The sequence below is a fragment of the Acomys minous genome, assembly GCF_964271855.1.
Source record: "Acomys minous genome assembly, chromosome: 2".
In the NCBI taxonomy this organism is placed as follows: domain Eukaryota; kingdom Metazoa; phylum Chordata; class Mammalia; order Rodentia; family Muridae; genus Acomys; species Acomys minous.
The window spans coordinates 130,777,435-130,789,602 of record NC_140484.1 but is presented as its reverse complement, the minus strand read 5'-3'; the positions used below and the strand labels follow the sequence as shown (position 1 = coordinate 130,789,602).

The 12,168-nt window shown below is 49.2% G+C and overlaps 1 pseudogene across 1 annotated transcript; it reads left to right on the top strand.

The window, feature by feature from the left end:
• Positions 1-11,066: 11,066 nt before the first annotated feature.
• On the top strand, positions 11,067-11,623 carry LOC311586418 (large ribosomal subunit protein uL6-like; annotated as a pseudogene). The gene has a single exon. The product of its transcript is annotated as a large ribosomal subunit protein uL6-like (transcript).
• The last annotated feature ends 545 nt before the right edge of the window (positions 11,624-12,168 follow it).

Sequence of the window (12,168 nt, the reverse complement as noted above, 5' to 3'; positions counted from 1 at the left end):
GCTACCAGAGAAGGTTTTTCTGGGGGGGGGGGCGCAGGTGGCCCAGGCATGCTGCAAAGTTAAGTGCTGTGTTGGGGCCTCTGTCTGAATGGTGACATTCTAGGCCCTGTCCCTGACCCCAGGGGGCTGGTTGCTTGAGGAAAGCACAGAGCTGTAGGGTGGGGTTGGGCTAACTTTCCTTTCCTGGTAATGTGCCGCGCTAACCTCATTTCCTTTTTCTGAAGGGAAATGCCATTGACATCACACAACTGGATTGTCAACGAGAAGGCCTGAGGAGAACTCGTGATCCTCCTGCAAGCAAGAAGCATGCAAGGTGGAGAAAGATGCAGATCCACCCCGGGGATAGATTAACAGGGTTTCCATCTGAGGCTCCCAGACTTTGCTTTAGAGATGCAGCCCCATAGGCTGGAGACGGCCAAAGACTTGCAGACTCCACGGCCAGAGCAGGTCCACAGATGGAGAGTACCACCCACCTCATCCATCTTAACAATGTCCCCCCCCCCCCATTCACCAAGTTGCTCAGGTCAGAACCCATCCTCCACCTGGACAAACTGCCTCCCTCCTTACAGCAGCACTCAGCCCTGCCCTGGCTAGGCAACCCCGAATACGGGTCTCCTTGTTCCTCTCCGGGGCTGGTGCAGCCTAGGTTTAGTCTCCCCACACACATCCTGACCTTTTCTCCAGTCCATCCTCCACTCAGCTGCCTGGTGACACCAATCATGCCGAGAATCCACAAAGTCACCCTCTAGCTGCAGCCCTCCTGGGCTCCCGTAGGTGGGCATTGGGGCACCTCTATGGTACCCTACCCCATCCCTGCTTCTGCCTCTTAAAGGCCCCTTTGCTCTACATTCTCTATGCTTCCAGTTGGGGCATTGGGACACCAACCCAGCCACAAAACCTACGATCTATAATTTGTCCTACCTGCAAGATGGACAGGGGTAAAGGTGGCACAGAGCTTGAGAGAGTGGCCAACCAACGACTGGCCCATCTTGAGACCCACACCATGAGAGGGAGTCCACCCCTGGCACTGCCTGGAAGTCCGGGAACCAGAGGCTGGATAGTCCAGAGACCTACGATAGAACCAAACATGATTGGCGGAAGAAATAAAAAACAAAGTCAATGAAATGATTCCCAATGATACTCTGCTATCATAGACCGGAGCCTAACATAACTGTCATCAGAGAGGCTTCACCCAGCAACTGCTGAGAGCAGATGCAGAGACCCACAGCCAAGCATTAGTTGGAGCTCAGGGAATCTTATGGAAGAATTGTAGGAGCCAGAGGAGTCAAGGACACCAAAGAAAACCCACGAAACGAACTAGCTAGAGCTCACAGGGGCTCACAGGGGCTGAACTGACAATCAGCCATGGGGTTCAGGCAGCAGGAGCTTTTGCCTATTGGGCCATGCCCCTGGATCCTCTCTCATTTGGTTGGTATTCCTGGAGGCAAGGTCAAATGCCAATGGCCCAGGCTGGCCTGGGACTCATTATGTAACCCAGGCAAGCCTCACACTTGAGGCGATCCTGTGTTTCAATCTTCCAAGCGCTGGGATTACAAGTGGGAGCCACCATGCCCTGGTCCTAATTTTAATAATAGTTTATAATCATTAATCTCCATATTTGTCTAATAGATTATATTTGTTCAAAGTTGGGACCCACTGAAGGTCCCTCAATGAATTTGGCTTATTGTATCTTTAAAAATTTTTTTTTATTAATTTATTCAGATTACAACTCAGTTGTTATCCCATCACTTGTATCCTCCCATTCCTCCCTCCCTCCTGCTTTCACCCTATTCTTTCAGCCCTCTTCAATTCATAGTTTTCTCATTAGTATTTTTTTGAACTTACTTGTTAAGCAAAGCAGATTATTTGGACCATGTAAGTTTGCTTGTTTTTGTTTTTGTTTTTCAAGACAGGGTTTCTCTGTGTAGCCCTGGCTGTCCTGGACTCACTTTGTAGACCAGACTGGCCTCGAACTCACAGCGATCCACCTGCCTCTGCCTCTGCCTCCCAAGTGCTGGGATTAAAGGCGTGCTCCACTATGCCCAGCCCATGTAAGTTTTTAATTTATCATATTCTTTTATAAATTCCGTCTGTCTGTCTATCTGTCTACTTATTTATGTGTCAAGGCCAGAAGAGGACACTGGGAGACCTGCTTTATCATTCTCTGCTGCGTTTCTTAGAGACAGGTTCTCTCGCTGAACCCAGAGCCAGGCTGGTGGCCAGCAGCCCAGGCATCCTTCTGCCGTTGTCCCACAGCGCTCGAGTTGCAGCTGTGCACCACACATGGCTTTTTACCTGAGCACCAGGGACTTAAAATCAGGTCCCCAGGCTTGTGCTGCTGGCACTTACCCACTGAGCCATCGGCCCAGCCTTCTTCCTTTAGTATATTCTTACTCCTCCCACGTGGAGTGGGGCTAAAGGCTGGTCGACTTCAGACTTGAAGCTTTGTAGACCCTCTTCAGAAAGCTCAGGACACTCCTGATGTTAGATGCTCTCTTCTGGTGCCTGTAGAAGCCTTGGGGGGATTTCATTTCTGTCTATTATGTCATTAGGCTCCTGTAAGACAGTGACTTTCATTTTATCTATCTATTATCTATCATCTATCTATCTATCTATCTATCTATCTATTTTTCTATCTATCATCTATCTATCTATTTTTCTATCTATCTATCATCTATCTATCTATCTGAGACAGGGTTTCTCTGTGTAGCCCTGGCTGTCCTGGAACTCACTCTTTAAACCAGTCTGTCCTCAAACTCACAAAGACCTGCCTGCCTTTGCCTTCCGAGTGCTGGGATTAAAGGAGTGTGCTACCACACCCTGCAGCCATGATGCTTTGATTTGATCATTTCTTCTTCATAGGCATTGGCTGGGCTATGTCTACAGAGTTAAATTTCTCTCATTCACTCTGATTTTTCTGAGATTCAGTTTGTCGGCAACGGCAGGTGAAATACTTCATGCTAATTTTCAGACTAAGAAGTGGGTTCTCAGCACTCGCTGGAGACGCAGTGAGGGACGGTGCTGGCAGGTGTTGTCTTGGCTTTTTATCCTGTGTCGCATGCCATCTGTCGCTTTGCTGTATTTTTGACCCATGAAGATCTTTAATTTTTTTATGTATCCTATTCACCCAGCCACACTAATATTTGACAAATTCTTGACTTTCTGGTATGACAAAATGAACAGATGAGTGAAATGAGTAATTCTCTGTGGAGAATTGCCAAGAAATCTTGTGTGTGTGTGTGTGTGTGTGTGTGTGTGTGTGTGTGTGTGTGTGTGTTTTCATGAAATGTGGTAGAGACATCAAGTCTGAAAGCTTAGTGGTTTGATGTCATTTGGTTGGTCTTGTTTGTAGACCTTTTCAGTAGGCAGTGCTGGTAATCTATTTTTTTTTTTTAAGGAAAAATATCAAGCATTCATAGCCAGGCAGTGGTAGCTCATGCCTTTAATCCCAGCACTAGGGAAGCAGAGGCAGGTGGATCTCTAAGCTTGAGGCCAGCCCAACCTACAGAGTGAGTTCTAGGACAACTATGGCTACACAGAGAAACCCTGGGGAAATAGCTCAATTGTTAGAGTGCTTCCCCAGTATGCCTAAAGCTCTGGGTTCAATCCCCAGCACCACATAAACTGAGTGTGTTGGTACATGCCCCAAAACTCAGGATTTGGAAGGCTAAGTCAGGAGGACCATAAAGTCAGTCTTGGCTACCCAGTAAACTAGAGATTAACCTAAGCTATATGAGACTGTTGGGATAAAGCAACCAAACATGGCCCAGTACGATGGCTCAGTAGGTAAAGGTACTTGCTACCAAGACTGACTACCTACGTTTGGTCTCTAGGACAACATGGTGGAAGGAGAAAACCAACTCTTAAAAGTTGTCATCTGACTTCACTCATATGCCAAGCATGCACAAATAAAAAATGAATAAGTATAATGAAAAATTATTATAAAGACCCAAACCGAAGAGTTCGTGTTGCTATTTTGAGGAACACCTAGACTTGCAAGGCTCTTACTTAGATCTCTGGGTGTCTATATTTAAATGCCTGTTCCCTAATGCTGGAAATCTCCCTTCCTAACAATAGTGGCACGATGGCTGACAATTTGGAGGGGCTGGTTCTCCCTGCCGCCACTTGGGTTCCTCGGATGGCAGGCTTGGCTCCAGGCGAGGCATCTCTCTGCCCTAATTTTCTTTTAACTTAGGAAATATATTTTCTTGTTTCTAAAATATTCTACAAATGAGGTGTTTTCAGTGAAGATATTTTTTTGCTTCTACTCCTTTGGCCCCATTTCTTTCTTCTTTTACAGATGACAATTTCTTAATGTTCTTTTTCTTTTTTGTAGTTTAACTGTTTTTTTTTTTTAATTAAAGAAAAATGCGCACCTGGTTGTGTATCCCCTTCCTTCCTGATAAATGATAATGCATCGTGCTATCTTATGCAACCTCATTCTCTCACTTGATGGTGTGACCTGGAGACTACCCATCTGCCAGTCAGAGAGCCCCCTTCCTCTCCCTCTGTGGCAAACCCTTCCCTATTAATGGCCCTTCAAGTCTTCACACTGCAGAAGCCCCAGCAGTGAATAACTTTACGCATGTGTCTTGCTTCTACCAGCATATCTTTGGGATCAATTCCTAGGATCTAGATTGCCTGGGCAAAGGGTATATTTAAGTACTTTTTCTAGAAATCACCACATTCCCCTCCATATATGGCTCTCACCGTTTCATATTCCCAGAGGACGGGGTGTGGGAAGGTCTGTTTTCCCACAGTACTGTTGAGGGGGTCTGTTGTCTGGCCTTTTGGCTTGTCGCCAGTCTGACAGATGAAAAGTAGCATCTTGGCCAAGCTTTAATCTGATTGTGAAGAAGGTTTTACAGCTTTCTATATGTTCAGAGCCTGACTCACTTCTGTGCCCTGCAGGGAGCCCTGAGAGAGAATTCTAGAACGAAGGAATACACACACACACACACACACACACACACACACACACACACACACACCAAAAGGCAAGTGTTAAAGGGGGTGTCTGACTTGTCTAAGGTCACGTGTCTACAATAGGTCATGTGTCTACAATAGTTTTCAGAGCTGGGGCTAGGGTTGATTTCATTAGTTTCTCTTTGTCTAATTTTAAGTGTTTTTCTGACTAAAAAAAAAAAACACTAAGAGTGGTGCATGGCAGAGAGTTTAGAGGGTACAAGAAACTGTAAACAGGAAAAATGCAACCTTTCCACCTTATCATCCATTTTCCGCAGTTTAGTTTGTTTTCTCACTGACCTTATGCCTTTCCCCCCCCCCCCAGTTTTAATTATCCTGCCCATGGTTTTATACTCTTCTTATTCCCTTAAACTTTTAATCTATTTATTTGTGTGTGGGTGTTTGTGTGAGGTCAAAGGACACCGTGTAGGAGCTGGTCCTCTCTTTCCACCATGTGAGCCCCAAGGATTGAACTTAGGCCATCAAGCTTTGTGGCGAGTCTTTACCCACCGAGCCTCCTACTGGTCCTCTCTAATTTCTTCCCTAACACTTTCTATGTGTTTTACTCACTATAATGATTTACCGGAGGTTTCTTACCTCACAGTTTTAGAAGCTGGAAGTTTTTCGTTTGTTTTATTTGTTTTGTTTTTGTTGTTTGTTTGTTTGTTTGTTTGTTTTTGGTATTTCAAAACAGGGTCTCTCTGAGTAGCCTTGGCTGTCCTGGACTCACTTTGTAGACCAGGCTGGCCTCGAACCCACAGAGATCTGCCTGTCTCTGCCTCCTGAGTACTACGATTAAAGGCATATGCCACCACACCTGGCTAGGCTGGAAGTCTTAGCAGTGAGGGCCAGACCCTGGTAAGGGTCACACACAGAAGGTGGAGGATGGTGTAGCACGGAAGGCTGCCGTCTGGAGCAGTAAGCTGCAGAGCTGGAGTGACGGGTAGTTTCTGTCAACTTGACACAAATCGAGACAATAGCTGTAAAGAGGGGCCCTTGATTGAGAGAACGCCTCCATCAGATTGGTCTATAGGCAAGTCTGTAGAGCATTTTCTTGATTAATGATTGATGTGAGAGGGTGCCACTGCTGGGCAGGTGGTCCTGCAGACTGAGCAGGCCATAGGAACAAGCCAGTGAATGATGTGCTCCCACAGTTTCTGCTTGAGTCCCTGCCTCCAGGTTTCTGCCTTGAGCGCCGGGTCTGCCTTGATGATGTACCACAACCTGTGAGGTGAAATAAACCCTCCCCTCCATAGGTTGCTTTGGCTATGGTCTTATCACAGCAATAGAACCCTAACCAGGGCATGTGGGTGGCTAGGCGCAGGCTTTCTAACCTCCCAGGGGTGCTAGCTACATCAATCTCTCTCGAGGACACAGCCTCAACAACCTACGATGCTAGGCGCCACCTCGTCACCGTTCCATCCACTCTCACATCACCACCTGCGGGCCAAGCTTCCAAATCACAGGCCTCTGGGAGGGAGGGTCAACATCCAAACCACAGGTCCCATTCACGACCAGCTCTGCAAATGTAATTTGAGTGGCCGCACTCGGCTTCCCTATTCCAATATGCGTTAATGTATTTCTTTTCTGTTGCTGCCCGACTCCCGGATCGTTTCCAGGTTTTTGCAGTTATGAAAATATCCTACCATGTTAATTTTTGTTCATGTTCTGGTTTTTTTAAAAACTCCTTTAGAACCGCTTCCTGGAATTCCAGCGCTGTGATCCAAGTTCATGGCTTTTCTTGGCCACACTCAGACGGGAGAGTCTGTCAAGCTTTGCCGCCTGACTCTGTAGAGTCCCCTCCTCAGCTTGCTTCTCAGAGACTGAGATCTCTAGTCCAGACACACTCACACCTAAAGCTGCATAGAAGATGGACGGGCTGTAGCCCACCTGGAACAAGAAATGGGCCTCTTCTAGCGTCCGTTCATATTCTCTGCCTTCCCAGGGTTGTAGACAGATGACCTGGAGCCAATAGGAGGAAGCCACACATACAGGGGGTGGGGGTGGGGGACTGATAGAGGTGAGGGGCGGTGTGGATGCTGAGCTGGTCTGTGTTTGGGAGCACTCCCAGGGAGCACTCCCAGGGAGCACTCCCAGGGAGCACTCCCAGGGAGCACTCCCAGGGCAGTGGAGCAAATGCTGGGGTCAAACCCTCCTGCTCTGGCAAGAATTGCACAAGTCAAAGATGCTGGGACCTGGGGAGGCTCCCTGGAAGAAGCAACACATATGTGTGTAGCAATAGCAAGGTAGCTCTTACTTGACAGATCCCATTCACGACCAACTCTGCTGCAGAGGCTAGGCAGCATCCTCCCGCCCCAGCCCAGCATACACAGCTGCCCTCAAAAGCACAGGCTACTCCATCTCAGCTAGTTCCCAAGATGGCCGTCATGCCCCTTGGCCTTAGAGAAAGATGGCTGCCAGTGGCAGCGGAGGCCACACTTGCCTATGGTTGTCTGGTTAAAGAGAGCCCATGAGGATGGGTCTCCCGGCCTGAATTGGAATTCCTTTTCTTTACTGCAAATGGGTCAGCCTGAGTCCTGTTTCCCTCTAATGACAGGCTCTCCAGGAATGCCCTACCATGACTAGCTTCAAGCAGTTGATGTCTAGTGTGAACGCTGAGAGTGCAGAGAACAGCCAAACAGACCCGGGGTTCTCTGAGGTGGTAATGATGTGTTTGTGGGCCCCCTCAGTCTCAGCACTGACCCAGTTAGGCAGGGCAGCCATCCAGGTCACCGGGGCACAGAGGGGGAAGACTGACGGACTTGGGCTACCCAGAGGGTAAGTGGAGGAACTGAACGCGAAAGATAACTGTACAGCAAATCCAGCGGGCTGCAAGCGGCACCTCAAGACCCTGAGTGGTTCCTCCAGGCTCAGCTGGTCTGCCCCTTAGGGCTGTCTGTATTCCAGCCCAAAGGCACACATATTTACCCATTACGGAAGCTGCTTCAGAGCTGACAGACCCTGGTCCAGACCCAAGGCTGGGGGTGGGGGTTTGAACCCTGGCTCTGAGCTTCTGTGTTCTCTGGCAAAGAGGATTAGGGATTTTATCCTCAGAGCCTCTTGGCTTCATTGCTGGGGGACTGGGTGAAATGAAGGCGTGCTTTGCTAACTCTGAAGTGCTGTGGAACCACCACGTCGTCCTTCTGCTGCAAACGCTGAGCACTAGAAAGCCGTGAGGACCAGGCAGGCTTTGAATGTACTTGGCAACCAAAGAGGAGATGTGTCCCAAGAAGGTTGGTGACCTGCCCAAGGTCATCCCCGACAAGACCATAGCCCCAGGTTCCCAGGCTTGTCTTTTGCCCTAGGCGCTCAGGGTTGAGATAGGTCCACTTCTAACCTGGAGTGCAGGGGAGGCACAGCTGCAATTTGTCAGTGCCTGCTTGCATGTCCTCAAGTTTTTCGGGGGGACATTCTTCAGGGGTTCACCGAGGTGAGGTCACACTTCCCCTCTGGCAGTTTCCTGTTTTTGCCAAACAATGACCCTTTTGGGGACCTGGTGCCAGCAGGCTGCAACTGTTGCCAAGGCCTTGACTTCTTGCATAAGAGGAAGAAAAGCCTTGGTCCTCAGGGATACGGCTGGCCCAACACTCAGACATGGCTCTGAATTTAGTCATCCCTTCTGTCCTGGTCACACACGTGAGTACTGGGCTTATCACGGTACCCAGAAGACCCATCTAGATAATGTGTATTCAGCAGTTCCACTGACATGTGTCCTGCACCAGAGGATGCAGGGACAGCCTCCCCTTAGAGTGACTGGCTAAGTCCCCTCATTCTGGCCCTCTCATTGCCTGAAGAGTTCGGAGTTTGTTCCCATCCTTTGGTGCAGGCAGCTTTGTTCTGAAGTCTCAGGGTGCACAGGAAAGCTATCCTGATGGTGTGGAGAACACTAGGGATGCTTTTTAGTAGGTGAGAGGGGATCAAGGTTTGGATATGAAAAGCCTGGAGCTGGGACCTGATTTAGGACTTTACATTGCCTCCACAATTACACACACACACACACACACACACACACACACACACACATCTATCTATCTATCTATCTATCTATCTATCTATCTATCTAAATGACCTGGTGTGGTTATACATGCCTTTAATCCCAAAACTTGGGGAGTAGAAGCCAGGTGAATCTCTGAGTTGGAGGCTAACCTGGTCTACATAGTGAGTTCCTAGCCGCCCGAGTTACAAAATGAAACCCTGTCTCATGAAACAAACAAACAAACAAACAAACAAAAACATTCCAAACATCTTACTATACTTATTTTATGGGAGGAACCACAGTGTCAAGAGTGTATAGTTCAGAGGACCCCTTCCTTCTACCACGTGGGTTCTGGGAAATCAAAGTCAAGTCATTAGGCTCCGCACCAAGTTCCTTTACCTTCCCAGCACCACCTCCAGCTCTAGCATGCAGCTCCTGGGACTGGAGCTGCTGGGAGGTGTGTCTATGAGTCTATGGGGTGGCGTGTCTATAGCACTGCGAATAAAATACATGGGAGAATGATTGAAAGGGCTGATGGGAGGGGACTAATGAGGCCCGCTGTGTGTCTGCCCAGCAGAAGAGTCCTCTGTGCTGAGAGGGCTTAGCCAGCAGAACCCTCATCCCGTATCCACGCTGCACAGCGTGGGCTTTTTTCACTCCAGGTCTCCCTTGCAGAGGGCTGTGCCCTGCCCAGCACTCCAGGCAGGACTCATGCTCAGAGCCAGAACCGTCCCATCTCCCTGCCTGGTGTCTTGCTATCCCCAGCATCCTCTGGCCACATGTCTGAGGCAGGGGAGTGGCTTGGCAAGACCGCACTTCCCCTAGAACCTCTGCGGTTGTTCTGGGGCCTGTGCTTCTGTGGAGACAATAAGGAGACTCCCGAAGGCTGGCACCAGGTCCTGTCACACCCTCTTCTCTTAGGACAGGCTGTTCCTCTGAGCCTGGGGGCCTGGAACAATTGTAGTGTTCCTGCTGAAGATCTCAGGGAGCAGTGGCCTGGCCTCAGGTTTGTCTGCCCATCCCCCCAACTGGGCTTAGAGATGTAGCCGAACATACAAGAGGCAGAGGCTGTCCTGCTGGGCCTTAGAGCTTCTGGCAGTCCCCTAGGAGATCCCTCTTGATTCAGTGACAGAAACAGGCCCTGAGGAGCGACACTAGTCAATACTATGATAGTTGCCTCCCTACAAAAGCAGAATGTGGGCCTAGCGTGCCTCAGTGTATGTCTGCTTGTCCAAATTCAGGAAGGCCAGGGCTCTCTCTCTCTCTCCAGCACCTCACACACCAGATGTGATGACTCTTGCCTATAATCCCAGCATTGGGAAGGTGGAGACAGGAGGATCAGTAGTAGTTCAAGGCCATGCCTGGCTATGTAGCAAATTCAAAGACAGGCTGGGCTGTATTTGATCCTGTCTCAACAAACAAACACACAACCAAGCAAACAAACAATGTCCTCATCTACCTCCAGAAAAAGCCAAGTATGAAACAAGAGCTTGGTGTGACAAGTCGCCATGAGGGGAAAGTAAGAAAGCCAGTAGGGGGGACAGGGAAGGAACAGGCCAATGCCACGGTGTATTTTACCAGTCTCTACTGTGGGCAAAGGCCTGCCTTCCCCCATCACCCTGAGAAAGCCACAGAATGCCTGCCTTCCGGAAGCATCGCAACACAGTGGCAGCTGGGAACGGACCGGCTGAGTCCGCTCTGGATGAAGGCCTGCAGACATCTGGGTTGTGTTGCCTGCTCAAGCAGCTTTGGAAACCTTCAGCCCAGGATAAGATGAGAAGAGGCTGTGTAGAAGTGTCCTCAGCTGAGCACAAATTTGGGGTGCTGAAGAAGAGGCTGTGCTCAGAGCAGGGCGAGCATAGGCTTGTTAGACTTCCCAGAGTTCAAACCTTGCTCCACATGCTACCGGCCATGGGATCTTGAGCAGCCCACATCACCCTGGAACCATGGAGTCCTCAACTAGAGCAAAGGGATAAAATGCTTATGAGGGGCTGGGGAGCTGTCTCGGTGGGTAAAGTGTTTGCCATGCAAGCGCGAGGGCCTGAGTTTGGTCTCTAGAATCCACATCAAAAGCCTCATGTCAAAAAGCCAGGTGTGGCCTTTTCTTGCCCCAGATACTTCGAGGATGAAGTCCATCCTCATCGATCAGACTGTTGACATCCCAGAAAATGTCACCATCACTCTGAAGGGTGCACAGCCATTATGAAGGACACCAGAGGAACTCTGCAGAGTGACTTCAATCACATCAATGGAGACCTGAGTCTTTTTTTGGAGGTGGGGGGAAGAGGCTCTGAGTTGACAAATGATGGGTAACAGAAGGAACCGGCCCACTGTCAGAGCCATCTGCAGTCACGTTCAGAACACCATCAAAGGTGACACCCTGGGCTTCCGTTACATGATGAAATCTCAGGTCCCCATTGACGTTGTCCTTGGTTGAAATCCGAAGTAAGTGTCTTGGGTGAGAAACACATCCGCAGGGTTTGGATGAGGCCAGGTGTTGCTCGTTCTGTCTCTCAAACCCAGAAGGATGGGTTAATCCTGGAAGGAAATGATATTGAACTTGTTTCAAATTCAGCGGCTCTGATTCAGCAAGCCACCTCAGTTAAACACAAGGCTATCAGAAAGGGTTTGGATGGTGTCTATGCGTCTGAAAAGGGAACGGTGCAGCAGGCTGGTGAGTGAGACCTAAGCTACCCGGCTCCAAAAACAAAATCATGACCTAGAAGTCCGATTTGGGGTGTCTTTGGGAACAACAAAAGACATGTGGGGGTGGGGAAGCCAGGTGTGGTGGCCTGTGCTTCTAGCCCCAGGGGAGGCAGAGACAGGCAGAGCCCCCAGGCTTGCTGGCCAACCTCTCTAGACTAATGAATCAATCTCAGGCCCACAAGAGACCTTGCCTAAAAAACAACATGGAAGGCATCCTGAGAAATACCCTAGAGTCTGGGCACTACATGCCCATGCACCCACATGCCCAATACGAAGTTGCACATGCATCCTCCCGTAGAAATGTTTATGAGAACCAAGTATATCCCTAATAATGAATGTCTCTGGCAGAGTCCGATGTTGGATGCAATTAGAGTCAGCTCCTTCCCTCCCTGTGTGAAGTGGACTGCCTGGATCTGTCCCCATTTCCCAGCTCAGCCAGGCTCACTCCCAACTCCTCAGAGCCCAGTACCTGTTTCACCTGTGTGACCCAGCAGTCCTAGCCGCCTGCCTGAGGTACAGTT